The sequence below is a fragment of the Arvicola amphibius genome, chromosome 15, assembly GCF_903992535.2.
Source record: "Arvicola amphibius chromosome 15, mArvAmp1.2, whole genome shotgun sequence".
Taxonomy (NCBI): Eukaryota; Metazoa; Chordata; class Mammalia; order Rodentia; family Cricetidae; genus Arvicola; species Arvicola amphibius.
The window spans coordinates 32,579,422-32,589,855 of NC_052061.1; the positions used below are offsets into that span (position 1 = coordinate 32,579,422).

The window sequence follows — 10,434 nt, forward strand, 5'->3', positions numbered from 1 at the left end:
CCCACAAGGTGACCACTAACTTACACACACACACATACACACACACACACACATGCACACAAAAAGCAACACATACAATGACTACAGTGAGTCTGGGAATATAGCTCAGTGGCTGGGTGCTTGCATCAGACCCTGGGTTCAATCCTAGGCCTGCCAAAGAGTGAGACTAAAATAACTGTGATTAGTAGATTAAAAGGCTCTAAACTCAACAATAAGAGGAACATGTAGAAAATTATGAGTCAGACTAGAGAAAATAAAACAGTAAAATATATAAAAGCTGTAGGACAATCAATAGGACAATAAAAGCTGTAGAACAACAGTCTGAAGTAAGTAAGGGGAGGGAGACTATTTTAAACTTTATTAGGCTATAAATGAAGCCAGAAGCAAAAACTGCAGAAATGTAGCATGGGTTTATAGCACAAAGGAAAAAAAATGCCTGACAATACTATCATAAAGAATAGGAGGCAAAAATTGAGAGAATACTGCATAAAGTTCTTACATTATAGTGAAGGAATATCTTATTTAAGTGTAGACTGTAATTAAACACTCATGAGGCTAAAGTATAGCTCAGTGGTAGAGAACTTGCCAGACATATAATTATGGCCCTATCCCCTGGAGGCCAGTAATAAAAGATTTACACTGTAAAATTAGGGCAACAATTAAAAAATATTAAAGATGTATAAGTAATAGGCCAACAGTAGAGAGCTGAGTGTGATGGCATATGTCTATACACCAGGCTGGCCTCAAACTTGCATCCTCCTGCCTCTGCAGGAGTCCTGAGCCCTGGGACTATAGGTATGCATCAAGTCTATCAAAAATAGCGGGCTTTAAGCAAGTTATATAACTATATTTAATATAAATTATTTAAATACACCAAGTTATAGATGCTGTTAACAGTGTTAGATTGACTACAAAGAAAATCTCAATATGCAAACTATAGGAAATCACTCTAACTATGAAGACATAAATAAGTTACTGAGAAAAGGAACAAAAGAACCCAGACAGGCAGGGATATAGCTCTGCTGATAGAGTGTTTGCCTAGTACATACAAAGCCCTGGGTTTGTTCTCCAGTATAGCATAAAGCCAGTACAGATGCCGATGTCTATAATCTGAGGAGCTCTCAACAAGTTAAGGCAACATAATCGAAACAGTTTACCTGCCACTATATATCAGAGTTCAAGGCCAGCCTAAGCTACACAAAACTTTAACCTAGGCTACATGAAAGTCTGTTTCAAAAAAGAAAGAAAAAGCTGGGTGGTGGCAGTGCACGCCTTTAATCCCAGCACTTGGCAGGCAGAGGCAAGTGGATCTCTGTGAATTCAAGACTAGTCTGGTCTACAGAACAAGTGCCAGAACAGGCTCCAAAGCTACAGAGAAACCCTGTCTTGAAAAACCAAAAAGAGCCAGAGAGAGAGAGAGAGAGAGAGAGAGAGAGAAAGAGAGAGAGAGAGAGAGAGAGATGGCTCAGCAGTTAAGAGCACTGGCTGTTCTTCCAGAGGACCAAGGTTCAACTCCCAGCACCCACATGGTAGCTCTCAACTGTCTGTAACTCCAGTTCCAGGGGATCTAACATCTTCACACCAATGCACATAAAGTAGTGCTAAATAATTATGAGCCCAGAAAAATGGCTTACCAAGTAAATAGCACTTGCACAAACCTTACAAACCAAGTTCAATCCCTGGAACCCATGAAAAGGCCAGATGCACATCTGTAATCCCAGCACTGTATGGCCAGAGGGGAGGCTGAGACAGGCAAGCCAGCAGGAAGCTTGTGGGCCAGACAGCCTGGAGTAAGCTAACAGTAACAATCAGCAAGAGAGATTTTGCCTCAACAAGGTGGAAGGTGAAAGCCAACTCCCTAAAGTTGCCCTCTGACCCATAAATGCATTCCACGGCTCTTATGTGCCCACACTCACATACACATAAAAAATAAATGGAATTTAAAAAGCACACGTAAATAAAACAAAGCAAAAAGATGCTTTTGTTGAAGCTGGTTTTTTAAATACATATACATAAACATATATATGGGTTGTTTTCTCCTTTTGAGACAGTGCCTCACTCTCAGTCAGAAGCCCAGCGGTCCTAGAATGCAGTACTTAGAACAGACATTCCCTGTCATTGTGCTTTTCAGGTAAAAGCTGATGAAGGAATAGAAATAATGACAAAAAAGTTTTTAATTCATTTGTATTTAATCAGTCCCACAGTACCACAGATGCCCAAAAAAGGACCCCACACCTGTGTGACAGATATTACCTATCATATTCCTCACAGAGATCCTGCAGAACCTCTGAAACAATGGGATGGAAACTGCTGGCGTAAGGGGCCCATCTTAAGCCAATATTAAGCCTGGTATTAGAAATAGGCTATGAGCTAGGCAGTGGTGGCGCACGCCTTTAATTCCAGCACTCAGGAGGCAGAGACAGGCGGATCTCTGTGAGCTCGAGGCCAGTCTGGTCTACAAGAGCTAGTTCCAGGACAGGCTCCAAAGCTACACAGGAAAACCCTGTCTTGGAAAAAAAAGAAAAGAAAAAAAAACAAAAGAAAAAAGAACTGGGTTATCAAAAGTCTACCAAATCTTTTTTTTTTTTTGCTTTGAGACAGCGTTTCTCTATAGCTTTGGAGCCTGTCCTGGAACTAGCTCTTGTAGACCAGGCTGGCCTCGAACTCACAGAGATCCGCCTGCCTCTGCCTCCCGAGTGCTGGCATTCGCTGTCAATTCTTATACAGTAGTTAAAATAAATCAGTACAGATCATACATAGTTACTAGTCTCAATCTCTAAGATGCTGACATCTCTAAAATCAAAAGACACATCCTGGAGCTGAGGGTGAGACTCAATAGGAAGAGTGTGTATTTAGCAGGGTTAAGGCTTGAGACCCTGGATTCAACCCCCAGCACTGATATGAAAAGTGGAAAAAACACAGCAGTTTCTAGCAGGATTCATCCTATTCTCCAGAAACCAGCAGCAGGTAGTAAAGGAGTTTACTAAATCCCTAAAATTTCTTCAGGAAAATTTTTTTTTGTTTTTTTTTTTGTTTTGTTTTTTGTTTTTGTTTTCCGAGACAGGGTTTCCCTGTAGTTTCTAGAGCCTGTCCTGGAACTAGCTCTTGTAGACCAGGCTGGCCTCGAACTCAGAGATCTGCCTGCCTCTGCCTCCCGAGTGCTGGGATTAAAGGCGTGCGCCACCACCGCCCGGCTCTTCAGGAAAATTTAACAAGAAAATTATCATATGCAATTTTTAAGAAAAAGGTAAATCATATAAAAATGCAATCACAAAGAAAGTTGTAGATATATTTATTGTAACTTTTTTTCAAGTAACGAAAATGATGTTTATTGTCTTATGAAGAATATCAAGTAACTGAGATACAATTTACCTCCCAATCACAATGGCTAAAATACTCATAGTTCTGCCAAGCCACCATGCCTTTAATCCCAGCACTTAGGAAGCAGACGCAGGCAGTGTTCAGTGAGTTTGAGGCCAGCCTGTTCTACAGAGTGAGTTCCAGGACAGCCAGGGCAACACAGAGAAACCCTGTCTCAAAACAAAAAAACACAACACTCAAACCAAAAAACAAACAAAAACATAAAATAGAGGTAGGCAATGTAGTTCAGACCTATAATCCTAGCACCTGAGAGACTAAAAGTCTCTCATTTACAGTTTGAGGCCAGCCTGGGCAACAGTGAAACCATGTCTTGAAAAAAATTTAAAAAGACATAAATACATAATTCATTTACAAAACAAGTTACATGTGTGATGATGTTTTATAACACTATGATTTTTGTTTTGTTTTTGGAGACAGGGTTTCTCTGTGGCAAAGTCCTGGCTATCCTGGAACCCTCTTTGTAGACCAGACTGGCCTCTTAAGCCTTTTTATTAGAATCACAGTCACAAAGTATGCAAATAACTACAAGTTCCTTTTCACAGACTGAGAGAGAGAGAGAGAGAGAGAGAGAGAGAGAGAGAGAGAGAGAGACCAAAGAACAGACTGGTAATATTCACCTGTCACGAAATCAGTGAGGATCCACGCTTTTTTAAGTTATTTCACCACAAAGCAGTCAGGTACCAAGAAGAAAATAAATGCTTACAGCAAGGGCTAATTCCACTTCTCTGTTTTGGTCATTCAATCTCTGTAACAAAGAATAAGTTCTTAGTTACTTATCAAAAAATATCCTCCTGTAAAAATCTGTATTTTACACGCCCATTATTTCCTCTACCACATAGAGGGTATGACAGACACGATCAGCACAAATTTGGTGTCAGAGACTATCCTGGTCATCTCAAGTCACAGGATCCACAGCTCCAGAGTCCCAGGTCCTAAGAGCATCATGGACATATTGTTGTAGAAACATCTCCACATTCTAGAGATTACAGCAAGAATGCATAAAAGTCAGAAAACTCCTCCATCGAGATACTCCAAGATCGGCCACATTAAAAAAAAAAAAAAAAAAAAAATCCAGATAAATAAAGGAAGAGGGTGAAGGAAAAAAATCAGGTTCTCAAGCTTTTCTTTCTGTCTTTGTCGGTCTTCCTGTTTTTCTTTTTCTCTCGTTTGAGGAGGAATTAGGGATGAAACCCGGAGATTGGCATATAGTATGTAAGTACTGCCCGAGGTCCTATATCCCCATTAGGGTTATGACTTTTCTTTACATCTGCCAAGGAAGGAAAATCAAATATAACTCAACTAAACAGCCTAAGACCAAAGGCGGGAAGCAAAAGCCGTCTGTATGAAACCACATAGAGCCTTAACCAAGTACGAAGCCTGGGCAGCTTCCTGAAAGGCCTTACCAGGTAAAGAGGTTTTTAAAAAATGATCTCAGAAAGCAACAGCTTCAAGTCTGCTCCTGCTAAGTCTTCAAATCCGGGAGCAGCTCTCAGAAATCAGGCGCCAAACAGCTGAGCATCCTGCTACACAGCGAGTTAGGTCAGCTGCCCAAGCCTGAGTGAGCGGTTTCCCCCTCATTTACAGCAAAGGCGGAATTCCTTCCCACATGTAAGCCCCGTGTTTACGACTGGTTCCCCAAGACTTGTTAAATTAGATGTTGATTTCTATTTATACTGGCCCATTACACAACACGGGGACAAGCCTTTGGACTTAGTGCTCAGCACAGAATTTTCAGAATGTTTCACAAATATTTCTGGACATTTGTGACATGAGATGGTCAAAGGAGATGACAAACTCGAGAGACTCAGAAGCGCCCCGGCCAGAGCACGGTGTTCCCGACCGCCAATCCCTCAGCACTCTGAGTCCCAACACGAGTCAGAGATTTCAACAGCGCCAAGAAGCTGCATTCCGGCATTCGCACACCGCCCAGCTGTCTCTGCCCTCCTCACACTCGCGGGCTCCCGCACAACAGCCTCTCCCTCGCAGTCTCTGCTCCAGGGAATCCCTCACACGGCCACAGCCTGCGAAGGAGCCAGTCCCTCTCACACTCAGTGTCGCACACTCTCGAGGCGCCCTCACGCCCAGTTTTCCTCCTCACACTCTGGGATTTTTCCGTCACGCACACAGGTTCTCCGTTACACTCTCTGCCTCGCAGTTTTCTCTTTCACACACAGTCCCCCCCCCACACTAAGAGTCTTGCACACTCACAAAACCATCCAGGGTCTCTCTCTCTCTCTCTCTCTCACGCACACACACACACGCACGCACGCGCCCGCTCGCTAGCTGGCTGCGCGTGCGTCTTCCTCACACCACCGTCCACTCAGGGCTCCACGCTCCCGGCGTCCTCTCCTCTCAGCCGCGGCGTCTCTCTCGCGCCCTCCGCCCCACGCGGTTTCCGGCCCGCATCCAGCACGCGGCGACGGCGGCCGAGCAGAGCGCTCGACCGCACACGAGACGTCCCGGACCGAAACGGAACCAGCCCCGGGCCGAACCGGAGCCAGCCCCTCACCTCCTCGCCCCCGCCAGTTAGCTCCCGGTGCCCCGGCGCTGCCAGGATGCTCGGTCGCGCTGCCGCCGCTGCCGCTCAAGCCCCGCCCACGCCACGTCACTCGCACCGGATCGCGACAGCGCGCGCCGCCTGGGGACCTGGCTCTGAGCGGGGGGCCCCCAGGCGGCGTTGCTTCCGGGCACCAGAGCGCGCCGGGGCCCTAGGCTATCCGCGGGCCGCGCCGGGGGGCCCCCACGGACTGTGACTCGGATCCGGTCGCCCACTCCTGGGATGGCCACTCCCGGACTCCGCACGCAGTCACTTGAAGCCCGTGGGGATGCTGCGGCGTGGAGCTCTCGAGGGTCCCCACACTCCGTTTCCTTCTCGGCCTTTGTTGGGGACTCCACACCCAATGGGACCTCAGACTGTTCACACAAAGACCTCTAGACCGCCTCGCTGTTTGACGGCCGGCCTTCAGCCTGTGGAATCCAGGAAGAAAGAAAGGCACACTCGGGACCTGTGCTCTGACGGTCAGCTCAGATCCACTTCGACCACTTCTTGCTCCCTTAGCCACCCCAGGGCTTTGTCCTGGTATCGCCCGACCCTGCTGACAACCCTCTTGGGGAAGCCACAGCCTCCTGCCCCTCTCCTCTCCCTCTGGTCGCTCCTCCTCTATCTCCTTTTATGTTATCTTTTTCTTTAGTAGGGCTGGCGCTCAGACTCAGCCCTGATTTTATAATCCACTGCACCCTCTAACCGACCTGTCTTGCAGGAATAAAAAATATATTCTAAAGAGACAGCTGTGGTCTCCTCTTAGGCGCTCAGACTTTTTTAAAAAATGGGATCCAAGAAATCATTATTTTCTCCAGAAATGTCCTTCTTGAAGAGGAAGTGGTTGGAACATCCAAAGGAGGATGCTCTTTTCTCGTGAAGAAAAATTTACAACTGGTCAGATGACCTTCAGAGACTTGGAATTTTAAGATTTAAACCCTATCCTGGGTGGCAGAAGGGATGGCTCAGTAAGATCACTGGCTGAAGGAGGGGGTTCTATTCCCAGCACCCACGTGGTGCCTCTGAACACCTGTAACCCCAGTTCTTGGGGATCTGACAGGCACGCATGTGATACACATGCAGGCAGGCAGTCAGGCAGGCAAAAACATAAGGTAAAACAGATCTTTTATTCACACTGAATGAATCTTCTGCTTTCCACTATCAATTTGTCTCCATTTATCATTTTATTGAGTTGTGTCACTAAACCTAGTTTGTTGGGAAACAGGCTGTACCCCAAAATATGGTAACCATGATCTTTTTGTCCAGGGTACCACACACTGCTTCCCAGTCGTTTCTTCTAGCAGATGTCCTGGGTCAGACACTCAAACCCCCACTCTCACCCAGTGGGAGACTCTGGAAATGCATAGTTAGCATCTGAACTCTCTGCCCAGGTCTGCATACCAGTCCTGGGCCAGCTGCCTCGGAGTCCACCCTGCAGCACCTGCCACGTGCACTCCGTACCCCACCCAAAAGCAGTTAAAATATCATGAGCTTGGTGGATTGTTTGCATGTTTGTTTTATAAATTGTGAAATTCTACAAAGTGTGAAACTTTGTAACGTGATTGGGTTATTCTACTAAGTGCAAAATTTGTAATGACTGGACTTGAGAGTTGGCTCAGCGGCTGAAAACAATGGCTGCTCTTCCAGAGATCCTGAGTTCAATTCCCAGCAACCACATGTGTCTCACAACCATCTATCATGGTATCTGATGCTCACTTCTGGTGTGCAGAAGTATGTGCAAACAGAACACTCATTTACAGGAAATACATAAATAGATCTTCAAAAGAAAAGAAAAAACCTCTCCCAAAACTTTCCTTCCTTCTGCCTGATGAGTGAGAATGAGGATATGACCACTCCTAGGTATGGTTGAAGAGGTCTTTATTGTAGATGAGAGGAAGGGCACCACCAGAGGCATCTGGAAGATTCCAGAATGAATATGGCCAGCAGAATATACCAGATGGGGCCACAAAAGGAGAGGGAATGGGGGAGAACAAGAAAGAGAGGGGAGAGGAGAGAGGACAAAGGGTCAGAGAGAAGCTGAGGACTGAGGCCAAGAGAAGAACAAGAGACACATAGCCAACATGGCTGAGTTTATATAGGAAAGAGAAGCAGAGGAGAGGGAAACAAGCCCAGGGGCTGGAAAGATTTAGGGTAAGGGACATGGTGGGGTGGGGGGGGGGGGGTGACGAGAAATGCTGAGATGCCAGGACTCGATTGGGTAGTAACAGGTTCTAGGAAAGTCTGCAGTCAGCGTCCAATTTGATGTCATCAGGCACCTCAGCCATCTGTCCCATGTTTCGTTGAGACTTAACACCTATCGGATGACAGTCCTTGAGGAACCCTTGCTGGTGCCACCCCTTTTTGTAACCTCTGCTTAGAACCCTTGAAAGGTCTCTGATGCAAGTTCAAGAGGGCCCTGAGATGGATTGTTGGCTGTTTGGAGCTTATTAAAACTCATTAATACCATGGACAACACAGACAGGCAACAGCATAGCAGGGACTCTGAGGAGAATTCAGGCTCCGGAACCAAGAAATAGCGGCAAAATGTCTAAAAACAGGAAATCAATAAGCAGTCGGTTTCTTATACCACGCTAAGGATGAGGAAGGCTTCCCAGCATAAGCCTGGATTCAGACCCTCTGATTTCCAGGCTAGAGGCAGGGTAGGGGGAGGGAGCAGGATAGGAGGCCACCAATACTCCTTTGATGTAAACTCCCTACCCCATGTGAGAAACACTGTTACAAAAAGATCCACAGACAAGGGATCAGAACAGTGCCTGTAGGGTGTGTGTGTGCTCTAACTATCGCAGCCTGGGCAGCAGCTGGGTTCCCTTACAGCCTTACACACTTCTGGACGTGTACGTGAATCTATATAGATTTAAGTCAGTTGCGCGTGACCCTTTACTTCTGGAATCAGTTCCCCAAGCCTCTCTGAATCAACGTTCCATTCAGTGACAGCCACCCATTTGTCCTATCAATAGCTGTGTAGAGAATCATAACGGCTTTCATCTAGATCTCTGGCTCTGCTGTCTCCGATTCCCACGTAAAAGCTCACCAGCTGAACGCTCGCCACGTATAAGACACAGGACGAGATGTTTTCCAACATCGGCATTCTTTGTTCTACAGGAGCATCCCTGCAGGATACACTTATCCTCATTGATCAGATAAGGAAGCTGAGGCTCATGGAGGTCAAAAGAAGAAAGGAAAATTGTCTGCTGCTGGTGGAGTGCTTCTCTGCATCTCTGAAACTAAGGTTCCAGTAGGGCTAAGAATTGAATGAGCCAGCTACAGGAGATGGCATGGGCAGGTAAGTAGGTGTCAAGTGAGTAGGGCGGGGGAGTGAGACTTTCTTTTCATGTTATCAGCTTTTCACTTAGGCTACTGCCCCAGCTGGGCTTGTATGTCCTCACCTCATTCACCCTTTCCTGACCACCCCTTCCTCCCAGGTCTGGCCAACACTGCATTCATCATACCTGGTACAGTGAGGTTTAGATCGCCCTCTAGTGACCCCAGAGTATATTAACACCTGGCGTCTAGTCTGACAGACTGACTCAATTGGGAAACTATCATTGGAACTGACCATCTTGAGGGGCCCAGGTTCTATACCAAGTTGAGGCTGGAGCCCAATCCCTCCACATGCATCCTGTAAAGCATACCATGTCTGCACTTCGTGTATTCGCTACGCACTATGGTACAGTATGCACCTGTACTCTGTAATGGTTTGCGAGTCTTGGGCAAGGGCCTGGAGATTGACACACAGACAGACAGAGACACAGGGACATGGGTCATCCTTGAATTCCCCAAGAATGCCTTTATTGTATTCCAGGGAAGCTTATATAGGGATCCTTAACTGATAGCCACACCCCAGCCAAACCCACCAGAAACCACTCCTCTGCCATCAGGAACTCCTGAGGGTCTTGTACTCAAAGCAGCTGCAAGCATTGGAAAACAAGTTGTTTACAGAAAATCCAGGGTCTGGGGATTCACAGCCCCCACACATTCCTATCTCAGACACTCCCTTAGTCCGTCCCTCTCCGTGCACTCCCATTTCTTAGCCGTCATCTCTACTGCCCACCCGTCTTAACCTAGTCTCTCCTTCCTACTAGGATCCTTGAGAACAGGGAGACTCACAGGAACACATGAACTTCCACGGCTTCCTCCTGGGTTTTCAGGGCTGGCAAGTTTCCCACCATCTGAAGTGAAGTTCTAAGGGGTGTTATGGTGAAGCTGAGCTGGCCAGAACCTGATCTCTTACTATGACTTCCTGTCCAGATTCAGAAAGCAGGGAGAGAAGATGCTGAATCTAAATACGGCAACTTCCTAGAATGAACTTTAGGTTCAAACGACAGAGACCAGAAGCTGAGGGAAGGCAGAGGCTAGGGAGTCCAACCAGGCTTATTTGCAGAACCTTCCTTATCCCCACCCTCAGCTTCGGGGCATCATATGGGGACTGCTGATCAGGCAGAAGGGTGAGAACAGGAGCCCAACTCCTAGAGATACAGTTCTGGGTCTGTTTC

At 46.6% G+C, this 10,434-nt stretch overlaps 1 protein-coding gene across 3 annotated transcripts in view; it reads right to left on the reverse strand.

Annotated features, from left to right (window-relative positions):
• The window catches only part of Slc7a6 (solute carrier family 7 member 6), a 30,886-nt gene extending 24,916 nt beyond the window's left edge, over window positions 1-5,970 (reverse strand). The window contains exons 1-2 of one of the 3 annotated variants that reach the window (XM_038312401.1): window positions 5,891-5,970; window positions 3,999-4,126 (exon numbers count right to left, since the gene is read on the reverse strand). The gene's annotated coding sequence lies outside the window, so the exon portion shown is untranslated. Of the gene's footprint in view, window positions 1-3,998; window positions 4,127-4,784; window positions 4,884-5,694; window positions 5,780-5,890 lie in introns of those variants that run through there. The other 2 variants (XM_038312402.1, XM_038312403.1) reach the window with 2 other exon arrangements.
• Window positions 5,971-10,434: the final 4,464 nt, after the last annotated feature.